Below are 11581 nucleotides of genomic sequence, written 5' to 3' on the forward strand. Positions count from 1 at the left end.
TGAAGGTAGAAATCTAATTAACCACATGAAACAAGGTAAAATAGTATTTATTACCAAGCTGATTAGGGAATTAAAGGGGCAAATTACCCTGTCAGTTATTCTGCCGGAGTTCTGTACTTAAGTTCTCACCTGTACAAACACCCGTTCATTTAAGACACTTAAGTCGGAAGTCAGTAATATGAGGAAATACACCACTCAAATAACATGGTTTCTCCCACGCATTTGAGTTCGCCCTCTCCACTGAACATGTGCGGTCTTAATGTTTGTCAAGAAATGTATGATTACTATGTTCAAATTTTACTAGCCAGTAAATGTATGGACGATTTGAGACGATTATAATGATCGGGAGGATCTGGGGAAGAAATAAATCCCTCTCCCCCCCTCCTCTCGATAATTTAACAAAGGCATGCACAGTGGCAATGGCGAAATCAGATGCACGGGAAGGAACTTGTGGTATTTACGAGTGCTTTATCTCCGTAATTATCTAGTTCCGATGGCATAGAAAAATAAGTATCTGTACAGGCGTGAGCTAACTATAGAACACCAAAACAACTGGATCTAGTATTGGGCTAAAACAAGATTTTTACCTCGTACAGAAACTACGACATGCATAAATATACTGTCCTATAGACTTCCAAACTTACCTGTATTTCTCTCACAGCAAATCCTCGTACAGCACCCACAACACCATTTTATAAACAATTGAGAGTACACAAAATATCCAGCCAGCCACTAAATATTCGAACGTTAAATCATCAGCAATGGATCTCTCGCGGTTGAGGAGAGGCTGATCGAGGAGAAGGGAGATTCCGTTCCACACGCTCAAGAAGAAATTATCCCTACCGGCCGCTTCGCTCTCTCGATGGGCTGCTTCTACCATATGTTCCATTTTTCCCGGATAAAGTTTCTTGAAGGTGTAGCAGTTTTTCTTTTTTTATTGTTTTTAGGTGAATCACTTTTTGCTTTCGAAGATTATTGTTTCTTATCAGTGCTTTGGTTTCACTTTCTTTGTATTCGACCTTATCAGTTGTGTTTTGTTTCTGTCTAGGCTTAGCAGTGTGTCTTGTTCTTCGTATCTAACTGTATCAACTTGGCTTGTTTTCCATTATTGCGTACCTTTGTTTGTTCCCTTTTATTTTCTTAAAATGTCTGAATTCAACAATTTTTTTTTTTTTTTTTTTTATAGCTAAGAGTGTAACACGTGTCTTCGTAGTATTCTGAGGTTTCGATTTTTTTTTTTTCTAAAGCTTCGACTTCATTGAAATAACTCTATAAACTGTTTACCGTTTATCTGCTTCAATCGTTAATTGCCTTGCCTTAATCGCTAATCTGATGTTACGGCAAATTTTTAACACCTTCACAAAGTAGTTTTCATGGTTATTAACCTCTCCAGTACCATGACGTCACTTGTGCTTTTATTCTGGATACTGTCGATACCGTCAAACAACTGTACTTTATCTCGGGAAGACGCCTCCTGATGAAGAGCTTAGTGTGTGTCTAGTTCCTTAAGCGTGAGGATGGCCTTATTTCATCCTGTTCATCACCAGACCCTTAAGCTGAGGTTCTAGTAGGGAAAGGATTATATTGGAAAGAATGTGAATGTGCTGCGTAACCTCAAGTCTTGCCACCACAAGATTTTATCCAGCTGCGGGACAGGTTTGGTAGTGAAGGCGTTTTTATGAAGAGGAGACGTAGACGGCGTAAAACTTCTCGCGGAGGGATCCCAACGAATTTTTCATATAATAATTCCCATTACCACACAATATATCCAGCTTCAGTTTTGGTAATGAAGGAAGTTTTACGGGAAGGTGATGTCAATGGTGCAAAGCTACGCATGGTACTGACACTACTAAACTAAAATGTTTCAAGTTCAATTTCCACGACTTCGGAGTCTAGTTAGAAAACCAAGTTGTTTCATTGACAAAGCTTTGGCGAAGAAATGAAACGAACTCTCACCACGTATTTCAGCATCCTGGCCCATAGATGTCGCTAGGTTTGGTCAACAGTAACCCGTTAGAGCACACTTCTGGTGTATAGGTGCATATAATACTTTCCCCATGTGCTGCACTGACGTATTCTAATTTCAATCATGTTACCACTAGTTGTGTGTTAGTTTAAGAAAGATTTCTAGTTGTGAAAGTGTTAGTTGAATATCTAACCCCCACCATCGATTACAGTCTTCCCAAAAGTGAATAAAATCGTCTGGCTACATTGAGAATAAAGTAAATAGTTCACCGAGTAGAAAGGGAAAAGTGTGTTTGATAAGAGTCAGAATTACCTACCAGGATGCATGGGAAAAGAAGAGAAGTTGAGGACTGAAGACTGACTAGGGAAGCAAGAAGATAATACTGAGTTTAATGTCTGTGGGACGGGAAATTAATCCTGAGATGTGGATAATCATTTACTAATAACCTAACTAAACACTAATGATCTTGTGATTAAAACTTAAAGAGTGCGAAAGTGTGGTTAAGCTCCCAGTTTTGTAGGCTAATTTCTGAAACAAGTAGTAATGATAAAAGCATGTCTGATCTCTCTGTACCATTGCTGACTACACAGAGTAATATGGAATGCAGTATGATTATCTCTAACAGTTACAGATGTTCCATAAATGACCGTGAAATATAAGAGGTTGTTTACACCTTCATTCACTCGGTAATAATAATACAGCTTTTAGAGAGAGAGAGAGAGAGAGAGAGAGAGAGAGAGGGAGGGAGGTGGGGGGGGGAATGAAATCTAGTGGTAACTTTATTTAAACACTAAGCCCTGCATTCTCCTTTCTGACCGGGAACGTCTCTTTACACCTCATTCTAACTTTTTCCAGACGATGTTACTCAGCAAAAGACAGACTTTTTGAACTGGAGGTGTTAGATATCTCCCTTATTTACCCCTTCGCTATAAGAGGTCTCCCAAATATTTAATTACACCGTCTGGAAGTAGTAGCATTGACCATTTTACTTTGATGACTTTTTTTCTGGTACCTTCAAATGAAATTTTCAGCTTAGGAGTGATTTTTCGATCAGGGGGGATTAGATATAGTTTTCGAAATTTCGTTCAGTACCAGAGATTTTTAAAGTGAGTAAAAGCGTTTGGTGGTATAAAAAAAAATAAATAAACTGTACGAAGGGGTCACAGTACTGAGGTAGAGTAACCAATAAAATGCACCACCTGATTGAAGGGGTTTATTAACATGAGATTATTAACCAGAAGACAAACCCCATAATTCTAGCGTGATGATAAATAATAGAAGTTTGATCCCTGTAGTTTCTACCTCGTTGCTAAATGCGTTTTGTGTACAGACGTGACCAAAAATTCACCGATAATCCTCTGCCAGCATTGTGTCCTGCCTTCCACGATTGTTATTCTCCCCCAAACGACGGAGAGTATCCTTCCATTCCATGTTCTTTTATTGTGTGCATCATAATACCATCACAGAGTTTTCATAACATCCTTCATTTACACAACCGCGAGAGGTGTGTCGGATATCTCATGCTAATTTGAAGTTACGGCAAATTTTTTACACCTTCACAAAGTAGTTTCTATGGTCATTAACCTTTCCAGTACCTTGACGTCACTTGTGCTTTTAGCGGAAGGCAGTCCATCCATTTCCTGTCCCCAAAGGTGTAACAGTGGAATGCAGTTCAGCCATTTCCGTATCCCACAGGTATTTTTAAGCCGACAGACATAAATTAGGGCTTGTCCACACCTTTGCGTACCCAGTTTTGATAATATCGCCTTAAGAATCCTCAAGTCCTGAAGAGTTTGGAACCCCTTTATGAGAGCCTAATACGCGAATGTGTGAGGCAAGCCCTCCAATACTAATTATTGAAGCCTGGGATAATGATAGAATATGAGTGACGTTTCTGTACCCTTGCTGGATGCTCTTGATAATGTGGGATGCAGGCTAATCACGTCAAACAACTGTGGGTGTTACATAAATGACTCAGAAATAAAAGGCTTGTGGCTTGCACCTTCACGTACCCTAGTTTTGGTAAAATTCCCGTCAGATCTTCACCTCCTGAAAGTTTGAGGAGACTTTAAGCCTTTCCATTCGATGACGTATTTTGTGCTTCATTCCTACAGTGCCCGAGCGATTTTACTCAGCTTGGATATTTTTCGAAGTGAGGGAGATACATTTAGCCTCCAATTATCCCTTGCCTGATAGAAGTCATTCCATATTGAATCAAATCATCTGGAGGTAGAAAAACAAGTGAAAACTACGTAACCAGAGAGATGTGGTCAAAGTAAAAGTAAAGGAAGGATAGAGCAACCTCATTATGTGCCCAATCACTGAGGAGTCCATTTGTCTAAAGGGAGAAAAAATACTGATATTTTTCAGTTACAACACGTCAGGATGAATTTGGATTAAACAAAAATGTGAGCAAAAAAGAATATAACTATAGTTCATTCAGTTTATCTTGGTCCAGGTTATCGTCTTTTTCCAGCCTATTTCCCGAAGTTCAGTGGCAGATCAAGACAATGTTACGGCTCTACATCTTTTCCACAGAGCTTCTTTGTGACCAGCATCAAATTCTACTGTTTCTTATATCCCAGTATTGAAGATGGCGAGATGGCAGTTTTAGGCCAAGTTGAGGTGAACAGTGTATAGTACCAAGGAACCTCTTCACTCCATTCTTGTATTTCTTATTTTAGTCTTGTTAACCCAGTTCTGTTTTATTCAGCCTCGGAATGACTTATCGCATTATATGGATAAGATACAGCCATCGTTAGCACCTTCAGTACGAGAGGTCCTCAATAGACTAAATAAAGAGTTCTAGAATGTTTCAAAAAATAATAGATAAAATACGCCATTGTGCTGAGGTTCAAGAAATGCCCAGCGGAGAAAATATATATATAAAAAATATTCTCCTTTATCAACAACAACGTTTTAAACAATACACATCAGAATCATTTCCATTAAAAGAGTGACAGACAGAAGGCAAGCACATACTCAGACAAAAATTCAATCTCACACAGCCTCTTCTACATTTTGGAAAAGATACTCCCACTACCTCCTCCTTTTCACATTCTCCTTGCCCCCATCCCCTCCTTCCCCCTTTCTCCTACCCTCCACCCCCTCCCCGACCCTTCTCTCTCCCCCCTCACACACCCTCACCCCGGGCATATTCTCTCTCGCAAAATGGGCAAAAAACGAGCCACTAGAACAGTTACAGATATAGAATTGGGGAGGCGGGTGAAAGTGATAGAGTTTTTCCGCGGTGTTTCGGTCCAGCTGTGGGAGAATGGTTGTGAGGTGAGGCGGAGACGAGGAAAGGAGGGCGGGATGGGAAGAGAAGAATATGGAAACGAAGCTGCAGAGAATAAAAACGAAATGGAGAATATGAATAATACTGCAGATAGTGAGATAGTTATAGTTTTCCTTAACGCCATGACCAGCGCACATACATATACAAATAATATGCATACAAATTTACATATATATAGTCCTCTAAAAGCATGTAGTCCATAAATATGTTGATACCCACAATAAAATAAAGATAATTTTTCAAAACCTGGAACAGCATAGGAATTTATTGTGGTGCTCTTTTACGAGGAAAAATATGAAACAATTGTCTTATCTACATTTATTCTTCCATAGAAATACTGTTAGTCTCTGCAGTGGTCGTTAGAGGTCTGGTGTCGGAGAGGAGCGTGTACTATCCAGGCACGGTTCGAATTCAAGAAGTGGAGAGTTTTATGTCAAGTAAACTCTCCCACACATTAAATTATATGAACTACTGTAGCTAAGTTTCGAATGATCCTATTACCCGGCCAATCCAGGGCTCCGAAAGGGGTTAGAAAAAGATTGGTTATTAGTGGGATTTTTTTTTTTTTTTTTTTTTTTTAGAGCAATATTATCTAACCAAGTATGAGACTCAGTGTGTTCTTTAATACCATCAATGGTGATAATTATATACTCGATAGTTTTCTTATAGGCAAGATATGTAATTACTTAAAGACGACTTAGCCAGGAAAGGGTCCAAGAGTGGCAGAGCTAAGTGTCATGGTGGTTCATGGTTTGGCCGACATGACGCAGTTAGCAGACAGTCCTTACCGTTGTGATTTTTGCAGATTTGCCGGATTTAGATGTCACAGAATATATTTTTCGAAATGTTGTATAGCGGTAGCGTTATACTTTGAAATTAGGACTCACAAGCAAGCCTACATCCAGTTTAATCTTAATCTAACCTAACGTAACCTAACCTAACCTAACCTAACCCAACCTAACCTAACCTATCCCAACCTAACCCAACCTAACCTATCCCAACCTAACCCAACCTAACCTATCCCAACCTAACCCAACCTAACCTAGCCTAACCCAACCTAGCCTAACCCAACCTAATCTAACCCAACCTAACCTAACCCAACCTAACCTAACCCAACCTAACCCAACCTAACATAACCTAAACTAATGCCTCCCCTGTATAGCATTCCGAAAAACTGAATCCTTGACACTGAATCCGGCAATCTGCAAAATCACAATGCCAGACAGTCCTTAAAAACCCACTTCGAGGTCTTGAAATTCGAGGCTAGGCTATTATGGTTTGCTTTGTGATCGTAGACACTCGTGATACATAAACAGTATCCAAGTTGTGGGGAGAGAGAGAGAGAGAGAGAGAGAGAGACAGACAGACAGACAGACAGACAAACAGACAGACAGACAGACAGACAGACAAACAAACAGACAAAGAGGACAGAGACAGACAGACAGACAGAGAAATGGACCACAGCAGCTCCATCTGTCGAAGCGAAGAGAAAGCACAGACTTCGGGACCTGATTCCAGACTCAGTTTTCTAAAGCTCACTCTTAGTATAACACAATCGCCAGGTATCAGCAAAAAAAAAAAAAAAAAAAAAAAAAGTAAACGAAGGAAAAATATGTAGTAACTTACTCAGAATTGAAAATAAATAAAATAACCGAGAACCTTGAGGGAGACTTTACACAACCCTGAAAAAAAGATGTAAATAGGGACATTACGCTATTCCCTCTCCTTCGTAACCCGGATATATCCCCCCGAGACCCCACTCTGCGATAAGCATAAGAGGCGAGAGCGTGACCCGGGTGCAGAGAGAGAGAGAGAGAGAGAGAGAGAGAGAGTGAGAGAGAGAGTCCATTTGAGCTTCTTTCACCTGGTCTAAAGAAACAATAAACCCATCTGCCAAATCCGTATCCGGGGTAAAATGTCACACTCCATTTGTTAAGTACACACACACATACACACACACACACACACACACACAACTGCAGATGTCACTACTCTCAGCCCTCTCTCTCTCTCTCTCTCTCTCTCTCTCTCTCTCTCTCTCTCAAGGAACCCAAACAGCATCCAGGAAAAGTACGAATTTTACCTCAACTGACAAAGACAAACTCTGCCTCCGCGGTGAGACAAAAGGATCTCATAACCACTTCACTCACATTTTATTACGTAGTAGTAGTAGTAGTAGCAGCAGCAGCAGCAGTAGTAGTAGTAGCAGTAGTAGTAGTAGTAATAGTATTATTGCTATCTTTTTTTCTTTTCTTTTTTTTCTTTTTTTTGCCGCCAGCAGAATATAGATATCTATGCTGTCTTTTCACTACCTTAGCCTAAAATTATCATCTCTCCATCTTGAGTGCTCAGTTAATAGATCAACACTAGAATAAGACGCTGGTCACGAAAAGGTGCTGTGTAAAGGACGTAAAGCCGCAACACTTTTTTCTGCCTTTGAGGTACCGTAAAATGAGCTGCAAAAGGACGAATATCTGAGTCAGGTTGATGTAAGCAGAGTATACCACTTTCCCTTAACACGATACCTCTTCAACCCAGACATGCTTTAGTCAACTTAAGAAAAAAATTATTAAAAGTGGTTGCTAAAAATGAACAAAGAAAATAATGGTCAAACGTATCTTCTAAACAGGCTTCCTCCTCAGTACACCTATAAAAAAATATATATATATATATTGATTGTAAAAAATAGCATGAAATGGCATTCTTGGAGATAATGACGATGGTTTAGCGAGGTAAAAAGCTACTTAACAACTATTACAAATTTAAAACGTGTCATTCAGATAGTTTTAGCAATTTTTCCCCCTCGGCACAAATGGTTAATCAACTTCTGTGAATATCTGCAGAAAAAAAAAATGATCACTCAAAGGTAAGGTCGGTGACTGCGAGATAAAAAAATGTACAAACACATGAAATTTAATTGTCACAAGGAGTTTACCCTGCTAATTTACAGGCGATGTCATTCAAGATATTTATATAATAGGATGGGTTAGAAAGAGCCTTCATTAACCTGGTCTGTGCTACGAGTCTTCCTTAAGCTGTAGACAGTAGTCTGTTTAGCGGGGAAAAAGAAAAGCGCGTCGTCGGAGATAAGGCGTTAAGGTACAAGAATCTGCTACAAGGTTCACTGCACACACACACACACACACACACACACACACACACACACACACACACACACACACACACACACACACACCATCTGCAGAAATTGCTGGAAACAATGGCTGACTTGCAGTGATGGTGGTTTAGCTTGGTAAAAAGAGCTCTTAAAACAAGGTTAAATCGAGTCTTCCTAATGGTTTTCCCACCATTTTCCCTCAGAACAGTTTAAAATTAACTTATATGAAAAATGATTTGAGACAGATAGACAGAAATAGATAGATGATGGATAAATGGACTAATATATAGATATATGGACAGAAATGATATGAAATTAAAAGGTAGCACCAGGTAACAAAGACCATATGGCACTAAGTCGCATCACAGAGTGAAAATATGGTAAAGGAGGAAAATAAGGGAAAAACGGAAGATAAAATTAAATATCATACAAAATCCCTAAATGAGTTAAAAAGGACATGAAACGGGTGAGAGAAAAATACCAAGACTCACGTAATATATCGTTTATATCTGGAGGTCGGCAAAGTGAGGATAAAAACGGGAATAGTCGAAGACGAATTCCTGTATTTCGAGGACAGGCAATGAGAATGTGGTGTACTGACAGGGGAACATTGCAAGCAGGGCAGAAGGGCGGCGAATCGCCGGACATCAAATACTTATGAGTAAGACGAGAATGGCCAATCCGTCAGCGAGCGAGGGCAGTCTCCCAACGACAGTTACGATGACAAGGATTGGACCATGGAGAAACAGAAGATTTAATAGTCCGGATTTTATTACCAGTCAACAAGGACCAGCAAGACTGCCACCGCTGTTGGAAGAACGCTCGGAGGATAGGAAAAAAATCAGAAACTGGAACAGATCGAAAGGGCACACAAGGGGACTGCAGGGCTTCTCGAACCAAGGCATCCACAATTTCGTTACCAGGAAGGCCGACATGACCTGGCACCCAGCAGAAAGACACTGATTTTTTCTTTACAGATAGACGAAACAGCCACTCTTGAATCTCTAAGACGAGTGGATGGAAGCGCGAAGTTGACTGCAACAGAAGGAGTACGCTAAGGGAGTCAGAGAATAGAATGAAGGACAATGAAGGATCTCTGTAACATTTACGGGCCGCAAGTAATAAAGCATGAAGTTCAGCCGTCATAACTGAAGCTACTGAAGGAAGGCTATACTGATATGAATGATCAGGGAAATGAACTGCAAACCCAGTACCGTGTGCCATTTTTGATCCATCTGTATAGACATGGACTGCAGAAGCATGTTCGACAAGATGTGCGTGAAAGGAAGATGTAAGAACTATGGAAGAGGTAGACGACTTTGCGGAAGGCAAATGGAAGGACAAACAGAGGGACGCGGCAGCAGCCAAAGTGGAAACTGCCCAGGGCGAAATAAGAGAACATTGTCTATGGAAACTGGGAAGGACGAGAGGAAGGACTGAACACGGAGTGTGAAAATATATGGCCAGAGATAGATACAGATATAGATATTTGTTGGAGTCTCCCTAGATATCATGTGAACATCGTATTTAGAGCCTTCAGGTATACTGTATAAAATATAAAGTATAAAGAAGATAATGCACACATGTCACAAAAAAGTACAACTATAAGGACAAATAAATGAACACAGGCAACTGCTAATAATTTTTCAGCTTGTAGACCTCTGGCATCCCACAGCAGGCCCAGCATCCCTCTCTCAGCACTCGCTCAGAGTAGTTTTAGAAGTGAGTGGGAAGGCACTGATTGCTACTCGCCCCTCTCCTCCTTCACCTGATCCCACCTAATTGACGACGTACAACTATATGAAATAAATATTTCTATGTAGTTTAACTGTGCCTTCTGGAGGGTAGGGCAAATACAGTGAACACTGTTCAGTCATACTGCAAACGATTTTAGCCTCTTTAATCTGATGACATTGTCTGTTCCTTTTGTTTGTTACCGTCAGATGATATTACTTAGTTCAGGGGAAGCTTTTGGGAAAAATTTATTTTGAGTAAACCATTTCCCATCCTCAGCCCCCATAATACATGAAAAACTGGAGAGCCACACCTTCATGTTGTGGCACCGATATCACCAGACGGTTCCTCTACCAAGTTATACAAACGTCTCTGAACTGAAGTCCACCAATCTTTCTTCGGGAGACAGGGAAGGGTGAATCCCCCGAGCTAGGACCAATGGACCATAGACAGTAACTTTGCAGGCCAAGGAAAGATCTTTTTCTACAAGCATCTCCGTGCCCTGCAGAGCTGTGGTCCATTGCTCCTAGCTCGGGGGATTCACCCTTGCCTGTATTAAAGGATGTTAGAATGCAGGAGGTCAGCTTCAGCCCGCACTTCACCGAATTCACGATTCAGATGATCGTGGGAACAATAACAACAACAACAGCAGCAACAATAGATAGGTGTTTGCTTGTAAAACCAGGCAATTCCTTCACCCGGGTAGACAGTTGCCACCACGTGAAAAAGAAGTCCCTTTCTAGCACGACTGAGTTCTTTAGTGCACAAGAAACAAATCTGGTCTGGAAAGGGTCGTTTTCCGAGAAACTTAAGAGAATTTCGCAACACGTTTCCTTACCTAATTATTCAGTGCATTACACCTTTACATCGGCCTCTAATATATACATACATAGAGAGAGAGAGAGAGAGAGAGAATCAGCATGAAAAACACAAAAGACAGTATCAAGACGTAATATGCATAATGTATCGCCAAGACAAAGTCACAACGCAGCTTCCAATGTGTCAGTAACCAACGTCGCATAGTAAATCGCTCTGAAGAAGGTGCAAAGACCCTTCCAATGCCACTGAGGAAAAGGTCCAAACTATAAACAACCAAAGTGATTAGGACAGAAAAAAAAAAAATGGGAAGAAGCCTGGGTCGTACTTACAAAGGTTCTTGAGCTCTGGGGTAGAATTTTAGGTGGTACAGGTGGCTTCGTAGCAACCTCCTCCTTGGTGATTCATTTATATCGTTCTAATATCGACAAAGTAAGCGTTAATAAAGTTACTGGCGTGTGATGATAACGTTAAGGAAGTGGTCTTACGAAATCTTTCAAGCCACTAAATAGGCAAAGCTAATTTGTACATAAGATTGCTTGTTTAGTCTTTTACCTTCACTCATACAACTATCAAATATTTCACAACCAAACTAGAACTAAGATGTTTTTTAAAAATGCCAATAATAATTAACTACTGAGAAAATTAA

Source organism: Coenobita brevimanus, chromosome 84, assembly GCF_032717465.1.
Source record: "Coenobita brevimanus isolate Jiangsu-jjx chromosome 84, ASM3271746v2, whole genome shotgun sequence".
Lineage (NCBI taxonomy): Eukaryota > Metazoa > Arthropoda > Malacostraca > Decapoda > Coenobitidae > Coenobita > Coenobita brevimanus.